This window comes from Oncorhynchus gorbuscha, unplaced genomic scaffold (genome assembly GCF_021184085.1).
Source record: "Oncorhynchus gorbuscha isolate QuinsamMale2020 ecotype Even-year unplaced genomic scaffold, OgorEven_v1.0 Un_scaffold_346, whole genome shotgun sequence".
NCBI lineage: Eukaryota > Metazoa > Chordata > Actinopteri > Salmoniformes > Salmonidae > Oncorhynchus > Oncorhynchus gorbuscha.
Genome location: NW_025745205.1, coordinates 892,002 through 899,350, shown reverse-complemented (window position 1 = coordinate 899,350; position 7,349 = coordinate 892,002).

The window sequence follows — 7,349 nt, the reverse complement described above, 5'->3', positions numbered from 1 at the left end:
CAGGGCACAGCCATGGGTGGGCTTGGGGAGGGCATCAAACATACACCCTTGGTAGCCAGGCCCAGCCAACAAGAATGGAGTTGTTCACCTTAAATAGGCATTATTGCAGACAGAAATACCCTTAGCACCCTCAGACGATCCCGGATGTGGAGGTCCTGGGGTGACGGGTTTGCGGTTGAGGCAGGTTGAACGTACTGCCAAATTCTCTGAATTTATGGTGGAGGCGATTATAAAAGAGAACTGAACATTGAATCAGTTGCACATTCCTCAACTTTAGACAACATATGTGGCACTGTGTGTGTGACCTTTATTGTCCCCAGCACAAGAGTCACCTGTGTAATCATACTGTTTAATATTCCACACCTGTCAAGATAAATGCTCACTAACAGATGAAAACAAATGTGCACAAAATGAGAAATGTGTTTTTTTGCATATGGAACATTTGTGATATTTCTTATTTCATTCCACAGAAACATCAGACCAACAATTTACATGTTTACTGAACAAAAAATATAAAAACACAACATTGCTTGTACAACCCTTGCTGTCCATATTCAAGAGTCTGATCAGGCCAACAATTTGTGGTGTTTCTGCATCTGTTGAATGCCCGCCTGGCATCCCATTGGTTCCTGTATGTAAGAATGTGGTTTGTGTTTAAGTGGCACTTTGATCTACTGGATTTCTTTAGTCTATTGATTAAAATGGGCCAACCAAAAGTATTCGTTTTTTTTTTGTTTAGGCTATGACATTGAAGTATAATTGATGTGCAATGTTTTATCTTAAATGTATATGTAATCTGTTAATGCATTGAAAGCAGATATACCAGCCAACCCACGCCTCTTTTATCAAAGCGCTGTGAGGAAGAGATGTAAAGAAAATAAAACAGACACAGTAACAAACCTAAAACGTTTAATCTGTAGCCTAGATGATATATAAAGTTTCATTCAGTTTATGTGGTTCAACACAAAATAGGATAACGAGGCTCAGATTTCATAACCAATGGAAATATGCCATCACTCATGGGATAAGCTATGTTTATCCGATAAATATATTACTACATATAGTGAAAGGCAATTAAGGAAATTGTGAGCTAAGCAATAGGCCTATTACTGGCCATCAGACTAACCCAGCCTCCTGGTAGAGGAAGTTAATTTTTCACCATGGAGTGGAGATTTGTCCGCTAACGAGAAGCCAGAATTGAGCCGGACCCGTCCGTCGACACGCGACTGCTAGCTAGCCATCCTCCTGCCCGAGAGATATGATTGTTGACAAAGCGACTCGGCAGCGAAAGTCCACTAGCCCAGAGCTAGCTGACAGTTGCGGAAGATGATTGTATCCTGAGCTCCATGGACAAAATAAACCTAATCTGCCGTTACCTAATAATTTGACTCTGAGCGGGTTCGCCGGCTTCTGCTTCCTGATGGCATTCTCCATCACCTAGTGCCTGTCTGAGCTTTGGTTTTGTTGTCTTATGCAACATTCTAGCAGCACTAGTTTCTCCCGATTCATTGACAAATGTTATCTTACAAGGCTTTTTCATGTCTAACGTTTCTAAAACTCGTGGCAACTTCGTTAACGACAAGCTGGGTTCGACAGTTCATGGCTAATTATTTTACCTGGTAAATATTGAGCTAGTGTGCTAGGTAATGTCGACCGTGGAGCCTAATCTGTCAGAGTCAAAACGAAACCCTGCTGTCTGTGGTGAACATTTGAGTTGCTGGATGGCTGTTTGGTTCTGTGGAGGCAGCTGAATTGGGTTCATGCCAGTAAATTCTGCATTACAATGTAAACACTCTATCATGCCTCCTTAATTTCTCCATCGTTTGAATGTTCTTGTAGTTATTACATTGCAAAATAAACTTAAAACGACAGGTTGAGAAAAAAACTTCCTTCCTCTTAAGAAACAACATATTGGGGCTGACAAGCCATTTACAAAAAATACTGTTACTGAAACCCCCTGATGAGTCAAGAAATTCAATTTCCTTCCTTGACCAACCATTCTTCCACAACCCTTGCTGTCCAGATTTGAAAAAAAGTTGAATACATATTGTTTAAAAAGGGAAATCCACGTTGCTAAAGCAATACAATATTCAAAAACGAATAAGAACCAGTAGTGTCATTATTTAACCAAAACTAATTGAGAACCGGTGAAGAAAAGAGAAAGAAGAGAAAACTCCACCTGTGGAGTGACGGGCTCTGGGTAATGGCTGAGTGGGAATAGTGCAGCAAATTACATTCTATTATGAGCCGTCCCTCCCCAGACTCCCTGGATGGTTTGTCGGGACTTATGGTTTGTTTGCAAAGCTGATGCAGCTGCATGGGATGGATAAGCTGAAACCATCCCTTTTCCTAACCTTAACTCCTCATTCTCCTAACGTGCTACATTATCTCTTCAATCCACTAATTAGATCTCCAGCTGCAACATCTGGCAGCTTCAGAGCACGTGAACACATATACAAACAAAGTTATTGAATTGGTGCAATTTCAAGACAATGGCGGGTGCCTGATTGTAGCTATATTTACAGATTAATAATATATATAAAATATATAATACTTCCCAAAATGAAATAAAACAAAATTTAGATATATCTTGTAAAATAGGATTTGTTTTCTGAATTTCATGCTCGTTTTATTATTTAAGTGGAACATGAATTGCATCATTCAAGTCAGTGTGTTCTTAAATTGATGGGTTTATCGATCCTTTGCCTGGCTACCCAAACGCCACGCCAGAAACAAAAAAAAAAAAAGGGCCTCTAATGAGTCAATTTGAGGCCTGCATTATTTCCTAATGGCATCCAGAAGTTCCAATTGGTCCAGAACCGAATTGCAGAATCTCCCTTCACCATGAAAGCCTATAACAGTATATTAATAAAATGCACAATATAATGGGTAATAGAAAGTGTAGATCAACACCGTGGTTCAGTCCCATCTTTCCAGCTGAACCTTTGAAATGTCACAGCCAAAGCTGATAAACCACTTGGATGTTCCATGGTCTGACCTACACTGTTAGAGCTCGCCACCTTCCACGTGCAGATGAAAATGGACGCGGTACGGTAAGCCAGTCCATGGGGGAAAAATCTGGACTCAACCAATGTAGAGATTTTCAACACATAACTTAAAGTTTAATATTTGAAGAATATGTATATTTGAAACTTTAACATCAACATCTGAGGAACCCATTGAAAGTCGCATGATATTCATGACATGTTATCAAAAACTTTCAAAAGAGCCTATCCAACTGACAAACCCTTTGTACATAACTATTAGAACCAAGAACTGAGCGCCGGCTAGTGGAAGTATTGTCACAATAATTCAGCTACCGTGTCGAAATGAACCAACTATTTTTTTCCATCACTATTTTTCCTTCAATGAAGACTTGGGAAAGAATTTTACAAAATATGGCCAATGAATACCTGTACACATAGGTGTAATTTCTGTGATTATGTGTAATAAATATATCACCCCCCCTAACAAAAAGTAATGCTATCAATGCTAATGTACCATAAACCAAAAAGTAACATCATGATGATCTGAAATAAATCAAAGTATGGCAGAATCTCTAGAATATCTATCTAATGTTAGCTAAATGTAGTAATGAATAATATTTAAAATTTACTAATCCATACCTTCTGGGAATGCAAACAAGAAACCAAAGAGTAGGAAAGTAAATACTGAAGTATTGCTAGTCAAATAAATGTTGAAAATAACGGAGAGAGGACAACAGGAGTTGAGGCAGGCTGAGGGGTGGAGCAGTTAGGTCTGGGCATGAAACACATTTTTAATATACAAAATCAGGAGGGGGATTATCGTACTGAGTAAAAAGGTTATCCCACCATTAGAGGGTGTTTGAGCTATGTCTTTGAGAAGGTACTGTCTTTCAAAAGTCCTCATTGCACTCGGAGCATCTAAAGGCCAATCTACCTGTAAACAATGCACTATGCATCTTGACCCTGGCTGCTTCTTTGAACGCCCACATCCCCACACCGTAGCAGATCTTCTCCCGGAATGTAGTTTTAATGCCTGGCGGGGCGGTCCCAAAGATGAGATATACAAACATCATTCCACACACACAGCAACTGCAGGGTTTTTCGCTTTTCTCCTCAACTCTATTTTCCTGGTTGATAGGCCTGCCCACTAGGCTGAGGGTGTGCTCCAGCTGGCGGTCTTCTTTGAGACGGCACCGCCTTCTTTGAAAGTTTTTGTACCGGCACCTTCCGGGAATGCGAAGGGACGTTTCTGTTAGCACAGACTTGTATGCCACAATAATATCCTTCCGCGCCTCTGAACATTCTACCAGCTTGCGCACCAACAGCTCTTCCAGCGATCTACGCCATGCTCTGTCGCAGAGTGGCTCAGCCGAATAGCTTTTTCTGCATAGAGCAATTGTAGGTTTTTTACCAGGTTGAACGCTGAGGCCTGTTTGATGGTAATTTTAAAACATGAATTTCTCACCACAGATATCGGTTTAGCAGCATCCAGGGGCATTTATGTGACGTCATTCAAGTCACGCTAACTCCATATATTTCAGCTGTACCTTATTTATATTCTTCAAATGACATCCTCAGCTGACACCAGCAACGGAATCTGTTCTCTGAAGTCATCGAGTCCGCCTCCTCTCTTGATCCTGAGTTTCAATTTCCTTCCATCACTTCTTTATCCTGCATACTGGCTGGCCTTGTGAGTGTCTGAATATCCTACTATAAACCTAGTAACAGCTACCAACACATGACACTTGCTATATTACTTCTCTCATATAATATAGCTGGGCATTAACCTATGCTGTGAGTTGCATTTTGTAAAGGTTAAATATATTAAAACACATTTCAATTGACCTGAGACCCCATGTCGTCATCACCTACTCTCCTGTTTTATGACAGGTGGTGCAGGCTATACCCCACCTCTCTTCCAAAAGACAAGCAAATGCTGAAGGTCCGATCATACAGCAAGTCTAATACACCAACACTCTATTTTTGCATCACAAAACAGGAATGAATAACAGGATACCATTTTACATAACGCTTTGAAAATATGCTTATGAGCCCTAAACACGCTATCATCAGCCTTGATGGTACAGAAAGCCACCAACGTGAAAGCCTTACTTGCAGTTTACAGGCCTACACACAGGACTTGAAACTTTGCAAAAAGAGTTCTTCCAGTTTTACACATCTGGCTGGGAGTAGCTGCAGCCTGAGACGTATCTTAAATCGGACAGCCAACCATGTTTAGGAACTCTCACCACCATGTCTGTCATCTGACCAAAAGCTCAAAAGAAGATGTTTTTCTGGTGTCCAGTGACGGTGGGACCTCGTCTGCAACAGTAAGGTGACCTTCACAAAGACCATTGGCCTCTTTGTTCATTGAAAGACTTTTCTCCAATGACCGGGAAGCCCCCAAAACCGTTGTATTTAACATACAAGTACAGATTTTCAAAAGAGAGACTGAGGTCGATTTCAAACATATGTATTTGTATACAACGGCCACCAGACAGCAATCATGTTTTTCATAGTCCAGTTGCATTTGCTATAGCATGTTTTTACTAAAGATATAATAGTAATCTGCCTCGCTACCGGCAATAGACCTGTTACCGCGGTTAATCCATGGACATTTAGTCAGAAATAAATTTTCGCAAAAGCAATTTTTATATCGAATTGTGAATATAATGCAATTTTGTTAGTCCTTAGCGGTGGAAAGTGGTAACCTGACTTTCTGCTAACCATTCTGTCATTGTATTTTTCCAGGACGCACTTCCAACAAAGATGGCAACAATATGTTTAACATGGTCAACCAAACAACATCCTTCTCTAATCAACTGGGTGCGTTTGTGAAATGGGCCCAGGTAACCAAGGTGGGACAATGTTTGGTCGGTGCTTGTTAACTTCCATTGTCGTTGACATATTATGCAAGTGGCGGGCGAATTGTGGGGTTTGCATTGAAAAGACGAACCAGTGACAAAAAAACAGTAACCGTGAAATGTCCTGATTACATCTCCCAACATAAGGACAAAAATCTGCAAAGAACCAGAAATAAAGTTTATTCAACCAATCGACTTGTGATGACTGTTAACAAAAGTGAGCCTAACGATGCATGTTAGAATATTGAGGAGCTCCGGAATCGTTGAGGCTCGTTAACGTTACTGTCCAGACTATTATTATCCTCTTCGACTGAGATGCAACAGTTACTTTGTAGGCTTCAAGTGAGTAAGTGACATGGCTGGCTAATTGTAGGCGCGTTCATAGAATAGCTCACACAACCAGTCCAGTTAGCTCACCTGGTTTTGAATTATCTCCGCAACGTTACTTCTCCTTCCAGATGCGATTTGTAAATCGCCTGTAATCTTGTCGAACTTGATTTTGTTCTGCACATCACCCCATATGCATACGTTTCTCCCATAAGTTGACAGATGTCTTGCACGGCTTTTTCATCAAATCATAATGGAGGCAACATCGAGAAAACCAAACGCGAGTCTGCAATAACATGGGTTAAATCACTAACCAGCGCTAAATTCGTATACGTTAAGTTACCGTTGGATGTTTGAATTGCTGATAGATTATTATTCTGACAATCATTTGTGTTGTGACCACCTGGTGATATACCATACAAAGCACTCGTTTATCAAGCCTCCGATTTGACAAGGCATATCCAGAGTATTTTATTGTACATAAATAAAACCAAACGATACAGGTTTTTACACATTTTTATTCTCTCAATAAACAAGAAGAGACGATTGATTAACCTTAAAAATAAATGCTGTTGGCTGAAACCACTGAGTCACAAATATTTCTAAATCATTTTGATTAACAACTCTAATACAACCTTCTGTCAAGACGTTTGAAATGTAGATTGCTTGTGTTTGAGTCATCAAGAATGGTATTAACACACTGATTTGGTCAAATGTATAGAATAAGAAAATGAGCTTTAAACTGTAAACCCAGCTATCAAGGGAAGTGTAAGAAACAAACATACTGTGAAAATAAAGCGGCAAGATATTCACGTTGTGGCAAGGGGGCCGGTCAGAACCTGATAATGAGATGGCTGTGGCTAACGAGTGAACTGCCAGCTCCATCTGTTTGTTGACAACTGTGGCATTTAAAGCGTTTAACTCTAACCCTTTTTCCAAAACCTACTACGCATCATCCTAACCGCCTATTCTCCAACCTGCCAGCATAAACAAACCATAAGTCCAGACAATCACAAAGAACTGAGGTGTCCCAAGTTAGTTTATTGATCCCCGCCTTTCTTTTTGAAGTCACCTCGGAGTTGACAAAAACACGTGACAACAGAGGGCCCTCCGAGTGAGTTGGTAGGGGTGAGGGGTGGTTTGGGAATCACAGTCTATTCACGTTAAATGC